Below are 19,801 nucleotides of genomic sequence, written 5' to 3' on the forward strand. Positions count from 1 at the left end.
TTTGATCAAATTCGCATTCAATCGACAAAATCAGAGTATCAAAAATTCACACACAAATTGTAACATAATATAGACATGAAATTTAATAATCAATTATTTGTGTGACTCGGTTTTGTGGTCTCGAAACCACTTCCCGACTAGGGTCAAATTAGGGATGTCACAAGTAGCCACCAATCTTTTTTATTTAGGTGTGATCAGATCACCTCGTAATTCAATCATTTTAATAAAAGTTTAAATTTATTAGAACGATGATTTTTGTTCTACAAAATCAAAAAATGGGTTCAGAAGTCAGTTACGCACGAGGAAGGATTAACACCTTCGATACGCCCAAAATTGGCACCTAGTTGATTAATTGATATCTTAACATTGAAAGTCGAAAACTCAAAAGGAATTTAAAGTACGATCCTTCTTTTATTAATGTTGGTTTAAAAATGTTTGAACAAATTGAAACCAGCATTAAAGGGCCTCTCATCCTGAGATAAAAAAATGTCACATCTCGTAAGTTAGGACACAACATTTGAACCTTCAAAAATGAGCTTGCTTTTATATTGTTTTATTTAAAATTTGTACTTTGATTGTTAAAAGGATATTCGGTTGTTTAGATCAAACGAGGAAAATCGAAACGCCGTAAGTTAGGGGACGACTTTCTCTAGTTTCTAAATGCAGAACATTGCCTTCATTTTATTTAAAATTCATGTATTTTGAAATTTGAAAGGATATTCGGCTATTTAGGTTTAACAAGAAAATTAAGAGCCCGTAAGTTAAGGTATGTTTTGTCGAATTTCCTAAATGCGAAATATTGTTGATTTTCAAAATTTTATTTTTTACAAGTTTGGGTAAAAATGTATAATATTTAAAATGGTTCACGAATGAAGTGTCATATTAGCGAAGGATGATAATGAATATGTTAATAAGACAACGTATGAGAATCATATAATGTACACTATTTTAACATTAACAAGCACCATCAAATGATAAATAAAATAAATAATGAAAATGATAATAGCAACAAGACACACACATAAAGAACAATGTCAATCAAATAATGGAGACAAAGAAACAAATACACAAATAAATATAAGGGAAGATAATTTGTAAAATATCGAAAATAAAGAATCAAGTTAAAGTAAAATAAAATTAAAGATATAAATAAATAATATAGTAAATAAATAAGCAAAATTAATCAAAACACTAATTAAGTTCAAAATCACGAAGTTTAAAACTCATATTGCAAAATAAATGAGGAAAAAAGAAATGTGAATAGACAAATAAAATGAAAATAGATAGTAAAAAAATAATAAAAAGAAGAAATAATGAATAAATGACTAAATAAAATAGATAAAATAAATATGGTAATGTTAAATTTAAGCAAAAAATTTAAAGGAAAGATAAATAAATAAATAAATAAATAAATAAATAAAACCATATTGGAGTTAAATATTTAAAAGGTAAAAGTGTAATGAACAAAATAAATAAATGTAACAAATAGAAACAGTGTTAAATTTAGCTATTAAAAAAATAAAAGATAATAAATAAATAACACATAAATAATAAAATTAGCCAAACGAAGGACTAAATTTAAAGAAAAAACAAAGTATTTTTAAAATTATATCAAAGTATATAAGTAGACAGATGATAAATAAGATATATATAAGATTTTAGGTAAAAACAAATATATAAAATAATAGCAATAATATTACAATACCAATTAATTTAGTAATATAATAACAAAACAAATAATATAATAATAATAATAAACTAATTAATTTGATAATAAAATAATCAAGAATCACAAAGAAATGACTAAATTGAATTTTAAAAACAAAAATTGGGGCGAATTTGAAAATAAAATAAAAGAAGGACCAGATTGAATTCGCGAATAACAAGGAGTGACCAAAATGGGAAATAATTCCCCCTCCAAAACGCGCAGCTTCAAGGCGGACTTAATTGAAAACCGAAATAAATTACAGGGCCAAAATTAAAAATTAAAAAAGACTTGATTGCAAGAGGATAAAAGGCGGAAGGACTAAACTAGCAAATAGCCCATTAATCAAAAACACGCGGATCCTCTGGAAGGGTCGAGTCAGTGTGCGGTAAGGCTCAAAACGATGCCGTTTTGGGCTATTAGAATCAGCCCTAAAACGACGTCGTTTTACAGGGCCTATTTAACCTAAATTTTTTCTTTTTTAAAATCATTCTACTCCCTCTTCTTAAAAAAAAAAAAAGAAAACACTCTCCCTCACTCTCTCAAGGTTGCCCCCATGGCCATTGGATCCAGCCATCGGCCACCGCGCCGGCCCCGATCACTAGTGATGGCGCCACTGTTTGCAGTTGCTGGAAAAAGCCCAAAACTCCCATTTTTGTCCCTTTGACCCTCCTAAATCCGAATCTGGGCCCAAAACCCTCGAAATATTAACAAAAACACCCATTTCGGTTTCTGGCCACCTATCCTCGGAGGTGGCTACCTCAGCCATCCACGGTGTTGAAAACTCGAACACCAGGTAAGTTTCCTCTCCCTTTTCCCTTTTTTTATATTCATATGTAAAAAAAATAAAAAATAAAACAAAACAAAAACTTAAAATGAAAGTAGAAGTACAAAAAAAAAAACTTCTGAAAATTTTGTTCTGTTTTTTTTATTAATCGTATTCGTAAAAAAAAAAGCTTGGTTCGTGGCCTTTTTATAGCCGAAAGAAGAAAAAAAAAGGAAAAATACAATTGTTTGTTTCTATTCTTTTCTGTGTTTGTCCTCTTGTGTTTGGTCTGCAGGTACAGAGGTTGTAGGTGGCATGCTGACATGGCGGTACGGAGGGGAGCGGTGTGCGGCGGTGGCTGTTAGGGATTAGGGTTTGCTAAAAATGTGTTTAGGTTTTGGGCCTTTTTGGGCTTAGGGTTTAGTTGGGTTATTTGGGGTTTGGGTATAGTTTTGTTTAGGTTTTGATTGGGCTAGGGTTTGGGGTTTTAATTTTTTTTGTTTGGGCTTCTATTTTTTTGTATTTTGGGCTTTGTAAAAAAAAACTAGATTGTTTAATTTATTTGGTTTTATTTTGTGTTTTATTTTGGTTTTGGTATGGGCCCGGGCAAATTGGGCTTGTTACAGGTTTGTAATTGGACATTATGGAATCTTTAATTGGTTTGATTGGAGCTTTTATTACTCTTCAGATAGATGATTTAGTGGTAGATTATGAATTCTTGATGAATGGTATGGGTAATTGTTTGATTAACTTGTAAGTGCGAGTTGAAGAGCCGTTGGTTATTAAGGTAAGTCTTATATGTTTTATGTGTGATTTGGAAATTAATCATGAGTTTAGAATGCATGAAATATAAAAGTGGAAAAATTACGTAAATAGTAGGTGGCCTATGAACTAATTAAATGATGATGTTTTAATAAATATTCCTAAATAAGATTTATGTGTATTACTCTTCCATACTATTGCCAACCTTATGGAAAGGTGTTTTCCAACATTTTACTACGTTATGATTTACATTTAATCATTTGTTTTTAAATAAAACAGTTTCTAAAATCCTTTCAAATATAACATTTTAAATACACTATCACCTGCATGAATGTTCAATTAAAGCTTTTAGAACATTTGCTTGTTAAAAATTCAATTTACGAATTATGTTGAAAACTTGATGATCAAAGTAGCGCAATGGAAGCATGACTTTAGGATATCAAATATTCCATGAGTAATGGTGTGAGGTGTGTTTAGTGATTGGTGTCCTTTGTGGTGGTTTTAATGGAGAGCCAATTTGATGGTTAATGTGATGTCTGAAATTCGGGTAAGACGTCGTGGTCGAGTTTAGGGTGCCACAGTAATTAAGTTCTGGTTCTTCATCTATTAATTACAATATTATTTAGTCATGGAATCAACCCACTAAAAGTACCATGATTGAACTTTCTCTCTCTCTTGTTATATACCATTATGGAAGCAACTTACAATTTTGCTCGTCCAATGACTTTGCATTAATGTGTTACCCAATATGATCATATTTTATCTCATGGTAACCATTACATATTCATTCATGACAAAGTCTATTACTAACACATAGTGATAAAATCAATCGTCCTAAACAAATGACTCATGGCTACATTCCTTTTTTCATCATATGTGTAATGTAAGTGAAAGAATATCGTTTAGCCTTTATTGTGCTATGAATTTCACTATTGTAAGTAAACTTATGTCATATATAAGTCATATACGTAACATACCAACTTTTGGCTCTATTACCAATTGAACTTAGGCTTTTAATATATCAAGGTATATGAGTTACATGCACATAGTCAGTTACTCAAGATTAAGGTAAGTCAAGTCATGAACGTCACAAGTGAATAAACCCATAAACAGATCTAGGATAATTTTAACTTGGGTCATGTCTGATGATTCGTCAATTTAGGCAATTATGTTTGATGATTTGTCAATTTAGGCAATCACGTCTATTTATGTTTCTAATAGTCATCTGCTAAGACAAGGTATCTCCCTAATTGGACTTAATAGACAATATAATAGTTCTTTGAATCAATTTGCTCATTTTTTGTTCTTTGAACCGCAGATCATTTATATTACCTACTAATATAAGTTGTCTTCTCGCATCACAATTTGACCACATGATGCAATTTAATATTAGTTAAACATTAGGTAATCAGTGAGTCGATGTTTGCTTATACATTTTATTTTTCATGTAAAAACCATTGAGGACAAATACAAAAGATAATAATATAAACAAATGAAATTTTATTTATCAATCTATTTGAAAAGTTACAAGCATTAATGACAAAACAACTACACTAAGGGTACCAGGTCAAAACGGTACAAACCAGTTTAATTCAGTTTTTCTATTTTCCTATTTTCTATTTTTATTATTTTTAATAATTTATTTAAATAAACTATACCAATCGATCGGACCAAAAATCGATGACTTAAGCAGTTCGATTATAAAAATATTAGTGTGATTTATTTATTTATTTATTTTAAAAGTTTTAATTTTGAAAGATAATCTTTCTTCGTACATTTAATTTTGTCCAACATATTTATTTTAAATGAAAAGGAGAAAAATAAAATAAAATCTAAAATTAGAATTCTCCAATTTTTATACCCTCATTTAAACAATAGAATGAAAAAAAAATAAAATGGGCATTAAACATTTTATTTTAATGGGATAGGATAAGTGATAAATCTATAGTTTAAAAATATTATTTTTAATTCAAAAGTTGATAATGTTTTTATATTCATGATTCTCATTACAAAAGTTCTCTTTATAACTGTCACCATGTAACAGCTCGTTTTTAGTGAAATTGGAATAGTAGTTTCGAGACCACAAATTCGATATAAAAATATTTATTTTATTATTATTTTAAGGTCTACATTATGTTAGTATTACCAAATAAAAATTTCGTTAAGAAATTTTACCATTTGCATGCTTAATTTGATAAAAAAAAGACTAAATTGCTTAAAATGCAAAAGTAGAGTTCTACTAGCTAAATGTATTAAATGGCTATAGAACCTTAAAGTATAAGCCCTTATGTGGTAATTAGACTATTAATAAAGATAGTGGATGTACATGGCTTGGTATTAGTAAAATTGTTAATATTTTAAAAGGTTATTAATGTAATTTGGTAAATAATGATAAATAAAATAAAACAAAATCAAGTTATCATCCCTTTTATTCTTACTCAACCGAAAATAAGGGTACGCAGCCATTGGAGAAGCTTTAACATTCAGCTAGTTCATTTCTAAGTGCTTGGTATGTATTTTAGTCTCATTTTTAATTATTTCCATGTTTTTCGGATTGTTGTAGCTTAATCTAGCTAGCCCAGGGACTAATTTGTAAAACTGTTAAAAGGTTAGGGTTTTGCCATGAATGAATGTGTATGAGCTTTGATGTTTTATGGAAGAAAATGGTTAATTGTTGATAGATAAACAACTTTTATTAATTGATTTTTGCCGAAATTGTCAAATAGAGATTAAATTGAAAAATAAAAAATATTCATGGTGAAATTATGAAATAAATGAAATATAGGGCTTGCTAGGGATCTATATGAATTTCGGCTATGGTCGGTTTTAGGAAAATTGCATGAATTTCCATTTTATGAGCTAGGGACTAAATTGAAATGAAATCAAAATTATGGGCGCAAAAAGCAATTTTACTAAAATATGAGTTTGGATTGAATTGAATAGAATAATTATTAAAATGAATTGAATTTATTCGTTTAGATCAAGACAAACCTTATACGGTTTTAGATCGAGGAAAAGATAAAGTTTCAGAATAATCGCCTTCGTATCTATGTTTTACTGTCGAGGTAGGTTCGTGTAATTATATTGTATTTATGTGCTTTTAATTGAATTTTACATGTGTTGTGGACTGCCATATATATATATACCAATTGCATATCCAATGATGTTACGTCAACTACCGAGCCCCGTTTGAACCTTATAAATTTGTAGGATACAAATGACATGTCATTAGGGTTTACATGATTCGGGTGCTGGTCTTGAATGTCCTACCAATGGCTGAGGTCTGACATGTGTTGTGTGATATCCCGAATTAGGGCCTAAACGGAATAGTGGTTTCAAAACCACAATTCTGAAGTAGAAAAATTTATTCCGATTAATTTTTATAATTTATTGAGTGATTAGATGCATGTGTTAGAATATCGATAGAAAATTTCATGAATTGCATGTCTAATTTGCCTATTAGGACTTAATTGCAAAAGTTGATAAATATGAGTTTTAGATGTTAAACGATTTAATTGAAGAGCATGATTTAAGTAGAGGTACTTAAATGGAAATTATACCATTAGGTTTTCATGGACGAAAGTGGACATACATAGGTAGAAATAACCAAAGTTTTTAATGAAGAGTATTTTAGTCATTTGGTAATTAAAAGATTAAAAAAAGGAAAAAGATGGCAAAATATGTTCATCTTCTTCATTAGGACGAAATTTCAAGGGTTCTCCATAGCTAGGGTTTGTTTCAAGCTTCCAAGCTCCATAGTAAGTGATTCAAAGCCCCGTTTTTAATGTTCTTTACATTTTTGGAGTCCCGGTAACTTGATTTAGCTTATTCTAGCAATAATTTAACCTAGAGTTTATATTTGGAAAAATACCCATAGGTGAAATGTGTTTATTTTGATGTTTCATGGTCGAATATGAAGTTTTAAATTGTGTTAAACAACTTTTGCTAAATGATTTTATGTGAAAACGAGTAAAATGACATAATCGGTAAAAATACCTAATGTTTATAACTACATGTTAGAGTGAGAATTTGATGTTGCCATAGAAGGGGAAAATGATCAGAATGTCATAAAACATAATAATTTTGGAAAAAAATTTAATTTTTGAGCTTTGGGGAAAAAGTGTAAATATGTAAAAGTTTAGGGGCAAAATTGTAATTTTTCCAAAGTTAGAGTTAAGGACTATTTTGATAAATGTGAGTAGTAAATCAGTTAAATGTGTTATTTTAGACCAAGAAAGATGTGGAATCGACCTTGATCGGGAAAGGAAAAGATTATGGACTAAATTGCAAAATTTCTTTATTTTATACCGAGGTAAGTTCAGGTGTAAATGTAGTAACATAATTGTCATTTTAAGTAATTTAATGTTATTTATATGATATGATGATTATTATCATGAAATATTATGCTTTGTGGATTATTATTTAGTAATATGCAAATTACGTGAGCTACTTGATAAATATGAAATGCTATCAAGTATCAGTTTTGACATTCCGTGGAAGACAGCAAAGATGTGTGATTGAGGAAAATCCCGTTTGAATCTTGGGAATATATTAGAATAAAAGTGACATGTCACTAAGATATTTGAGTTCAAAACTCGTTGAGTTGAGTCTGAGTTCGTGAGATGTAACTAGGCATCCGAACTCATTGAGTTGAGTCCGAGTTCACTTATAGATGCAAACGCCTGAGCTCGTTGAGTTGAGTCCGAGTTCATTTATGGGCGGGTTACATGGTAGCTTGGCTACATAATTTACGTAGGCTATCGAGTTTGTCTAGTTGCGGGTATGGCATTTATGTGCATGAAATTCGTGTATTCGAATCATATTCCGATGTGTTCAACAGGTAAATCTTAAGTGGATAAGGTGAGTACCTAAAACGAAGGTGACATGTTGGTAAGTGTGGTGAATGAGAAAATATGTACAGGTATGTACTTAACCCTTGGGTTGAGACTTCAATATAACAATAATATGGTAGGATCATGAATGAGAAATATGATATGAATGCTTTGGTGATATTATGCAAATGTGGATTTCGTATTATTGCATGGTTATGTTAGTTGCTATTTACATGTGAACTTACTAAGCAATTATGCTGACTCCGTCCTCTCTATTATTTGTAGTTTTTTCAAGCCGGCTAGGAGATCGGGAACGGTCAGAGGCGCGCTCACACTATCAACAAACTATTTCGGTATAATGACTTGTATATTTTGGGAATATGACATGTATAGCATTATAATCATTTTGTGTATATAATCTTATGATATGGCTAATGGATTGCATGGAAATTTTTTAGAATGATTAGCTATTGGAGTGGCTAATCAAGATTATATTTGATAACACGTATGCTTTATGTGCTAACTAATCTATGGAAATCCATAAAATGGTGAAATTGGCTATAAAATGAATCACACAAGAAGAGTGACGTGAGTTTGAAAAATCACTAAAACTAGTAGAGATAGAATTAGATAATGAATAAAATATGAAATTTAAGCTTAATGAATCTATTTTCATGTGGAAGAAACAAAATAGGTAAAAGAGTTTTATTTTATGAGATATTTACGTTTTGGTGAAACAAGGTCAGAGCAATTTCTGGATTCCCTGTTCTGATTTTAGAAATTCATCATAAATTTTGTAAAAATAATTAGGACTCAAAATTTATATGTATGGATTTCTTATTGAGTCTATTTTTAAGAGAAACAAACTACATGGTCATTGGATCTCTGTACAATAATAAATATGATTCGTAGTGCACAGGGGTCAGAGTAGCCGAACCCTAAAACAGGGGAGATTTTAACTCATAAACTGTACTAATTGGACCTACCAAAAATTCTAGAAAAAAATTAGTAAGTAGATATGAGTTTAGTTTCAGGAAAAATTTAAGAAATTTGATTTCGAGATTCGTAATGTGAGATATGATTTTTTTAGCGACTATGATGCAAATGGACAGTTTACTACAAGAATTGTTTGAACTTGTTTAAATGCTAAAATAAGTTTAGTAATGTCTCATGCTCGACTCCGGTGACGATCTCGGGTAAGGGGGTGTTACATGTTGTGGATAATCCATAGCTCGTGTGAGAAGCATTGTGTAGCTACGTTCTGACCCACAGCTCGTATGAGCAAGCCCATTTTCACAGCTCGTGTGAGCATACATCTACAGGAATTGACGGATTATAGTTATATGAGCTAGCACACTATGTGTGAGCTATCCTGGGTATCCAACGATATTCTAAATGGTTCAAAGGGCATGATTTGAAAAAGAATGGCAAGAGTTCGATACGAATTAAGACATGAACACATGTGAATTACTTTGAATTGGTGATACATGGTATAATGAAAGTTGAGATGGATGATATATGCATATGATACATGATTAATTGCTTATGTTATATGCTTATATGGTTAGCTTGTTTGGTGTAAATGCTTCAGCTTTGCCCAAGTTGTGGTTGGATTATGCCATGTTTAACTTACTTATTATGTGATGAAATGGTAAGTTTAGTTTTACATTACATGAGCTTACTAAGAATTTATGCTTATTCTGTGTTTTTTTTCATGTTTTATAGTGAATCGGAAGCTCGCTCGGGTTGGAAGCTTGTCGGAGTTATATTGTAACACCCCTCACCCGTATTCAACGCTGGGACAGGGTTCGAGGTGCTACCAGACTCAACTCAAGCATACACATATAAAGACGGATCATAAATTTCTTTTAGCTTGAAGCTTCTCGTTCACATGCATTATGTCCCTTGAACAAGCTCACGAGGCCCAAAACATACATTGAAAACGGTTTGGGACTAAACCGAGAACTTAAGAAAACCTTGGAAAATTCATGCTTTAAGGTTTCACACGCCCGTGTGGGTATAGGCCGTGTGGTCACACAAGCCTGTGTGGCTTGGGACACGCCCGTGCCCTTAGTCCGTGTGCAACATTGACTTTAAAACACGGCCATGGCACACGCCCATGTGGCCAGCCCGTGTACAAAACTTGAGCATTCTGTTAGATTCACACGGCCAAGATACACACCCGTGTGTCTAGCCCGTGTTCGAGACTGACTTTAAATTTTACGTGCAGGGGACACACGGTCATACCAAACGTCCAAGGGCGATCTGTGTGTCACACACGGCCTGGACACACGCCCGTGTGGACCTTATTAGGCTACTTTTCAAGCCTTTGGTCACCCTAAATTGCCCACTCTCATCTATAGCTTCTACTGATATCTAACATGCCCTAATTGCACTCAAGTTCTACCATAATTGTCAATTGCATATAAACCTCATATCATTGGTTTTGCACATGCTAGGTTACCCTTTTTGCATTAAGGATTATAGTCTCATTAATCACAATATCGGATTTAGCTCATCTTTTAACTCATTTCCAACTATGATCCTCCCAATTTCAATTGAATTGGTCACATTTATCGTATCCACTTATAAAACACCATGTAATCATTTCAACAAGTAAAAATTGCATGATTAGTAGGATAGCAACTTACACCAATACAGGCCATATATCAAAGCCATACATAAAATGAATAGACATAACATTCAAGCCTTTACATTGCTAGCTAAATGACACATATGACAAAATGACCCAAAAATACCTATACATGCCATTGAACAAAATAAAGTATCTATGTACCAAAGCTGGACTAGTTGATAGTGTGTTGACTCTCCAACCGTCTTCCAACCTTTACGAGTCCTCGAGCTCTAAAAGACAGGGAAAAGAGAGGGGTAAGCATTTTTATGCTTAGTAAGCTCGGATAACTAGAAAGTAAACTTATCGATAATTAACATACAACCATAATAAGCAATAAAACCTACTAGAATGAAATGGTTTCCCTAGCACTTGCATTTAATCCACAAGTTAGTCACAATCATAATACATCATGTAATTTATCATTAGATGAGCTCATCATTCACCATTTCATCTTTATATTCCATATTAATCCCGTTGAGTCTCTAGGAAATCTTGATGGACTATCCTTTTACCGTCAATTCTTAGGAATGATTGTTTCAGACATGCACTCCCATGAACCATACATTCTACGGCAAGATTACCAGTCCAAGCTAAATCCCCTGTATCGTAAACTCATAAGGTGATGTTGGGGTTACCAGTCCAGGCTAAATCCCTTATAGTGACAAACATCCTTAATGAGCTCGGATCCGAATTACCAGTCCAGGCTAAATTCAGACCCTAATCGGATTACCCGTCCGGGCTAAATCCTTTATACACAGATATCCCACAGAAGGCTCGATCACTAAAGGACCACCCGTCCGGGCTAGATCCTTTCAATTATTGAGATCAACGGATTACCCGTCTGGGCTAAATCCTTTTTGAAACATATGCAGGATCTCAAAATCACATGAAACATGGTTCATCCATCGAATGTCCTTTTCAACCTCAACCGGGACATTTGTCACATATCATTACCAAAAGATACATTTCATAGGTTTTTCATTCCACCATCAAATATAATATTCATACATTCATAAATTATACAATTAACTATATTATGAGTTTACTTTTAGTCATTGGAACTTACCTAGTACTCGTTCTATATCGTGTTCTGGTTATTTCGAAACCTTTCATTTTCCTTGATCGACCTTCGAAATTTGTTCCTCGAGGTCTATAACAATAAAAATAGATCATTAACACCTCACATTATACTTTACAAGTCTAAATTTCACCCCAGGTCCAAATAACCGTTTTGCCTTTAGCTTTTAACATTGTTACGGTTTAGTCTCTAGGCTCGTATAATGAAATGCATGCAATTTCTACCTTACCCAAGCCTAGCAAATGTTTTTCCCTCTTATGGAAGCCCACATATTCTATTATTTCTCATTTCTACCACATATTTTACACTTTTTGCAAACAGATCCTTTTAGGGGTTTTTCATGAAAACCACCTAGAAAAAGATGTTTAACACTCACCCAAATTTCATATTTCTCCACAAACCATCAAAATACAAGTAACTCATGCATGGGTAAATTTTTAAACATGAATCCTAGCATGAAATATGGGTAAAAATGGAGAGAATAAGCTACCGAAATTTTAAAAATACGAAAAACATTAAAAACGGGGCTTGAGAGCACTTACTATTGAGCTTGAAAATGTTGAAAACCTTAGCTATGGTGTCCCTTCAATTTTCAGCAGCCATGGAGAAGGAAATGGCTGATTTTTCCCTTATTTTTCCATTTTATTTCATTAAAATGCCAAATGACCAAAATACCCTTAAGCCCTTTCTTTAAAATTTCATCCATACAAACCCATTTTTGTCCAAAAACTTAGAAATTGGGAAAATTTCTCCTCAAGACCTTATAATTTATAATCTAAAGCAATTTCATACAAATTGCTTCTAGAATCAAAGTTTTGCAATTTATTCAATTTAGTCCCTAATTTCCAACTAGACACCTTACTCAAAGAATTTCTTCATGAAACTTTAACACATGTATATTATCATATTCTAGGTCTCATAATAATCATAAAATAAATATTTTGATGTCAAATTTGTGGTCTCGAAACCACTATTCTGATTAGGCCCTATTTCAAGATGTTACATTTCTCCCCCCTTATGGACTTTCGTCCTCGAAAGTCTAACCAAGAAATGATTCAATATTGGCTTCTCATGGTTTCTTCTGGTTCCCATGTAGCCTCTTCCACACCATGTCTCGTGCCATAAGACTTTTACTAAAGCCACATCTTTATTCCTCAACTATTTAATCTCACGGGCTAAAATCTTAACCGGTTCCTCTCCATAGGTCATGTCCGGTCGAATTTCAACCTCGGTCGGTGAAATCACATGAGAGGGGTCTGATCGGTATCTCATTAACATAGATACATGGAACACATCATGAATCTTTTCTAGTTCAGTTGGGCAATGCCAATCGATAGCTAACGGTCCAACTCTTTCGGTGATCTCGTCGTCCGATAAATCGAGGACTCGGTTGCCTTTCGACCAAATCTTAACACCCTTTTCCATGGAGATACTTTCAGAATACTCTATCTCCAACTTGGAACTCAATTTCCTTTCTTTTCAGATTAGTATATGAATTTTGCCTATCGATGCAGCTTTTAGACAATTTCGTATCACTTTAACTTTCTCTTTAGTTTCTTTAATCAGATCAACTCCATGAATCGACTTTCCTTAAGTTCTGTCCAATATAATGGAGTTCGCACTTCCGCCATACAAGGCCTCATAAGGTGCCATCTTTAAACTTGTTTGAAAACTATTGTTGTAGGCAAATTCTACCAACGATGTATATTTTTCCAGCTACCACGAAATTGAGGATGCAACAACGCAACTGATCGCGTGATTTTGTGATAGGTTTTAAATATTTATAATTACTTGTTCTTAAACTAAATATTATTGCGATGTAGGCAAGTGTACCTATCGAACAGTAGTATAGTTGTAGCAAGACCGGATTGTTGAACCCAAAGGAACTAAAAGTACTAGTAATGACTGTTTTTTTATTATCTAGCCTAAGAATAAAGAGGTTTTGTTTTAATTAACTAATTATCTAAACTAAGAACGCATACAAAGAAAAGAATTGGGGAATTACTTTTGGGAAAAATCGATTGACTTAAGACAATACCTAAGGAAAAATCCACCTAGACTTTACTTGTTATTCTATCTCCGAATCGGATGATTTATTATTCAACTTGTTCCGTAAAGATCCTTAAGTTATGTTATATCCCTATTCAAGACTAATACCGTCTAATCCCTAGATTGAATAACGGAGACTTTTCTTTAATTAACACTCTAGGGTTGCATTAACTCGATCTATGGATCCCCTTATTAGGTTTCACCCTAATCTGATAAAATTTTGTCACCCTATGTCTAGGCGCGCAATCAACTCCGCTTAATTATGAAAAATGTACTCTTAGACAGGGTCTATTCCTCCTCTAAATAAGAGCATATCTTGAATCAGTATCTTAGGATATCAAAACAAGAATTAAGAACACATAATATTCATACATTCATAAATTATACAATTAACTATATTATGAGTTTACTTTTAGTCATTGGAACTTACCTAGTACTCGTTCTATATCGTGTTCTGGTTATTTCGAAACCTTTCGTTTTCCTTGATCGACCTTCGAAATTTGTTCCTCGGGGTCTATAACAATAAAAATAGATCATTAACACCTCACATTATACTTTTCAAGTCTAAATTTCACCCCAGGTCCAAATAACCGTTTTGCCTTTAGCTTTTAACATTGTTACGGTTTAGTCTCTAGGCTCGTATAATGAAATGCATGCAATTTCTACCTTACCCAAGCCTAGCAAATGTTTTTCCCTCTTATGGAAGCCCACATATTCTATTATTTCTCATTTCTACCACATATTTTACACTTTTTGCAAACAGATCCTTTTAGGGTTTTCATGAAAACCACCTAGAAAAAGATGTTTAACACTCACCCAAATTTCATATTTCTCCACAAACCATCAAAATACAAGTAACTCATGCATGGGTAAATTTTAAACATGAATCCTAGCATGAAATATGGGTAAAATGGAGAGAATAAGCTACCAAATTTTAAAAATACGAAAAACATTAAAAGCGGGCTTGAGAGCACTTACTATTGAGCTTGAAAATGTTGAAAACCTTAGCTATGGTGTCCCTTCAATTTTCAGCAGCCATGGAGAAGGAAATGGCTGATTTTTCCCTTATTTTTCCATTTTATTTCATTAAAATGCCAAATGACCAAAATGCCCTTAAGCCCTTTCTTTAAAATTTCATCCATACAAACCCATTTTTGTCCAAAAACTTAGAAATTGGGAAACTTGCTCCTCAAGACCTTATAATTTATAATCTAAAGCAATTTCATACAAATTGCTTCCAGAATCAAAGTTTTGCAATTTATTCAATTTAGTCCCTAATTTCCAACTAGACACCTTACTCAAAGAATTTCTTCATGAAACTTTAACACATGTATATTATCATATTATCGGTCTCATAATAATCATAAAATAAATATTTTGATGTCAAATTTGTGGTCTCGAAACCACTATTCCGATTAGGCCCTATTTCAAGATGTTACATTTCTCCCCCCTTATGGACTTTCGTCCTCGAAAGTCTAACCAGTAAACAGATTCGAATATTGGCTTCTCATGGTTTCTTCTGGTTCCCATGTAGCCTCTTCCACACCATGTCTGTGCCATAAGACTTTTACTAAAGCCACATCTTTATTCCTCAACTATTTAATCTCACGGGCTAAAATCTTAACCGGTTCCTCTCCATAGGTCATGTCCGGTCGAATTTCAACCTCGGTCGGTGAAATCACATGAGAGGGTCTGATCGGTATCTCATTAACATAGATACATGGAACACATCATGAATCTTTTCTAGTTCGGTTGGGCAATGCCAATCGATAGCTAACGGTCCAACTCTTTCGGTGATCTCGTACTGTCCGATAAATCGAGGACTCAGTTTGCCTTTCTGACCAAATCTTAACACCCTTTTCCATGGAGATACTTTCAGGAATACTCTATCTCCAACTTGGAACTCAATTTCCTTTCTTTTCAGATTAGTATATGAATTTTGCCTATCCGATGCCGCTTTTAGACAATTTCGTATCACTTTAACTTTCTCTTTAGTTTCTTTAATCAGATCAACTCCATGAATCTGACTTTCCTTAAGTTCTGTCTAATATAATGGAGTTCGGCACTTCCTGCCATACAAGGCCTCATAAGGTGCCATCTTTAAACTTGTTTGAAAACTATTGTTGTAGGCAAATTCTACCAACGACAGGTATTTTTCCCAGCTACCCTGAAATTCGAGGATGCAACAACGCAACTGATCGCGTGATTTTGTGATAGGTTTTAAATATTTATAATTACTTGTTCTTAAACTAAATATTATTGCGATGTAGGCAAGTGTACCTATCGAACAGTAGTATAGTTGTAGCAAGACCGGATTGTTGAACCCAAAGGAACTAAAAGTACTAGTAATGACTGTTTTTTTATTATCTAGCCTAAGAATAAAGAGGTTTTGTTTTAATTAACTAATTATCTAAACTAAGAACGCACAGTGAAAAGAATTGGGGAATTACTTTTGGGAAAAATCGATTGACTTAAGACAATACCTAAGGAAAAATCCACCTAGACTTTACTTGTTATTCTATCTCCGAATCGAATGATTTATTCATTCAACTTGTTCCGTAAAGATCCTTAAGTTATGTTATATCCCTATTCAAGACTAATACCGTCTAATCCCTAGATTGAATAACGGAGACTTTTCTTTAATTAACACTCTAGGGTTGCATTAACTCGATCTATGGATCCCCTTATTAGGTTTCACCCTAATCTGATAAAATTTTGTCACCCTATGTCTAGGCGCGCAATCAACTCCGCTTAATTATGAAAAATGTACTCTTAGACAGGGTCTATTCCTCCTCTAAATAAGAGCATATCTTGAATCAGTATCTTAGGATATCAAAACAAGAATTAAGAACACATAATTAAGAACAAGTTAAATATTTATCATACGATTCAGAAAATAATAACAAGATTCATCTTAGGTTTCATTCCCCTTTGGTATTTAGGGGTTTTAGTTAATAACTAAATAAGAAAACATCTCAGAAGAATAAATAATACAAAACATAAAGAAAACCAAAAACTCCTGAAGGGAAATTGAGGAGAGATCTTTAGTCTTGATGATGAATCCGACTTCTGAGATGGATCAATCGGCTTCTTCGGAGTAATTCCTTACTCCCCCTTCTCCGTCTCCCTTTTCTTCCTTCTCTAGTGTGTATTTATAGGCTTTGGAATGCCTAGAAGCCCTCAAAATTAGCCTTTTCTAAATTGGACTCAACTTGGGCTCGGCAGGGACATGCCTGTGGCACACGCCCGTGTTTGATTACTTCAGGCCGTGCTCGAGCCTGCCAAATTGACACATCCGTGTGGTCTACCCGTGTGAGGAGGTCCAGGCCGTGTTGATTTTGTACTTTGGCCCATTTTCTCCGTTTTTGGCTCGTTTCTCGTTCATTTCACTCTTCTATGCTCTCCTAAGTATAAAACATGAAATTAAAGCATTAGGAGAATTGAATTCACCAATTCTAATGGGAAATCATCCATAAAATGCATTAAGCATGGGGTAAAAATATGTATAATTTATGGTTTATCAAATACCCCCACACTTAAGCATTTGCTTGTCCTTAAGCAAAATTCTCAACTCATAATCAAAATAAATTCTTCTCAACTTATAATTTCTATCGATAATATCTCACATTAATCCATAAGTAATCATACATTGAGAATTCAACTAAAAGAACATAAAAGTTTCAAACATTCCAAGTTTAGCATTTTAATCATGCAAACATAGGTGTCTCCCCTCATTTAAGTAATTACCTTTTGATTCAGAATATCAGAGAGTTTCACATCCTTACTAAAGGTTCACTCAAATCACTCGAGGTGTTTAAGGACAATGAATGAAGCACTCAATAGTCAATAATGAAAAGTCATTACCATAGGCTTGCATGAAAATCAAATCTCCACCACTATAATTTAAGATGATACATCAATCAAAAGGTCTTTAGAGGGTTGTAATGCGGCTTGGTTAGGGGGTGGGGTCACAAGCTAAAAGAAAGGGTTAGAATCGAGATTGAATTGAAAAATTACCTAACTAGAAAAAGAGTTAATCATTACTTGTTACAACAGAGCTTATTCTCAGAATATGGAATTTAACTTCTGAAGCTTACAAACAGAAGATCACTACCAATATGTATACATGTTTTTTTTTTAAGAACAAGTTAAATAATATGGGCTAACTATTAAGAACAAAACATAGCTAAGCAATCCATTCAACTCAAATCTTGACAAAAATAGGGATTAATTTAGGGGATTTCAACAATAATGGGTTAAAGGTTAATATTAAGGGTAATACAAGAAATGGCTTGTTAGGCTCAAGGGGGTTTACTAGAGGTTAATCGTGAAGGTAGGCTTTTCATGGCATGAGTGGGTTAATCCTAAGTGCCTTAATCATTTTGACATATCAAATCAAATGGTGTGGTCTTGACATGTATAATCAAGCAAGTTCTAGAATAACAGTTCAATACTGACGCACTCAAAGCAATAATAAAAGTGAGTATGAAAGAATTAATAGCTGCTCAAAAGGCTCAAAAATCTCACAAAAATTATGGCTTTTTGATGTTAAGACTTGTGAATTCCAATTCAAAGTAATACCTAGACTTGGGGAAACAATCTATAATTTTAAAATCTTAAAAATCAACTTATCATGCTTGATTCTCTAATGTCTTAAAGTTTAAACAATCAATGCATAAATCCTTATGTTTTAATTCAAGATATATCAATCAAAATCATAAATCAATTAAAATTTATCCTAAATATGATATGAGAGCTTTTCAAGAGAACAAGGTAATCATTCAGGGATTTTTTTGATAATGAAATAAATGCCCCCCCCACACTTAAGATGTACATTGCCCTCAATGTATAAAGATAGGTATTATAGAATATAAAAATAAGATAGGGAGAGAAGTGAAACTTCTTGTATGATGAATTCCTCGAACTAGAGTTTTGGAGAGTAATTGGTTCGAGAGTGGAGGAGGATACTTCGGCGGTCGTAGAGGTTCATTAGTCCATAAGTCCTACTCCAAAGGATATTATCTCTAGTGGTAGCTATAGTAGTGGGCGAGCAGGACATGGCAGTCATGGAGAACCTTTCCCGGTGGAGTTTTAGTTCCTATGTGATGATGAGCTTAAGAGCTCTATATAACTGTGATAAAATTAGGAACTTTTTAGGGGATATTAGGAAGAATAATTACTCATAAAGAAAAACCGAAATTGATAATTAAAAATAAAATTCTAAAATCTGCTAAAAAATAAAAATAAAAATAAAAAGTAGTTTTAATAAAAATTAAAAACATAAAATAATAAATAAATGTTTTTAAACATCTTCATCGATGGATGGTTTGCAAGGTGGGACTGGCGATGAGATGTGGAGGTGCTGACAAATCTGCTGTAGAGTAGCATCAATGTTGTCAAATCGTTGAAAACACTGTTGCTCGAATCGAGTGAGGTGCTCAGAGATGTCAGCGTATGAAGCCGCCGCATGAACTGGACGAGAGGGTGGTGGTGGCTGAGTCGGTGGGCCCTCGTGCTGTGGGGGGACATCATCAGGAATGTCCTCGTAGGCCTCCTCTTCGGTAGATTGGGCGAGACGGTATTGGGAAGAGTAGGTTCCTTGGCCCCTCTCAATCATCCTTATGCTAAGCATGCTCGAGATACCTTGTGGAGACATCTGGCCGATGAAGGTGAGGGATGATTCCTAGGCCTCGGTGTTGAGGAGCCCGAAGTGTCACACCAGCCGAGTCACGTAAGGGCCAATGGAGATGACTCCCTTCCTATGCCGCTCTGTCTGGTGCTGAATTGCGAGGGCGATGAAATAGGCAAGGTCAATGACGTGTCTGTGCAATATGCACCATAAGAAGTAGGCGTCGTGGGTGTTGATGACGCCAGTGCTCTATCACCACTCTGTAATCATGTGAGCTAAAATAGCATGTAAGTACCTCAGGGATGGTAGGAGAACTAATGCCTTGGAGCGGCTAGGATTGTAGGA

This window comes from Gossypium arboreum, chromosome 6 (genome assembly GCF_025698485.1).
Source record: "Gossypium arboreum isolate Shixiya-1 chromosome 6, ASM2569848v2, whole genome shotgun sequence".
NCBI lineage: Eukaryota > Viridiplantae > Streptophyta > Magnoliopsida > Malvales > Malvaceae > Gossypium > Gossypium arboreum.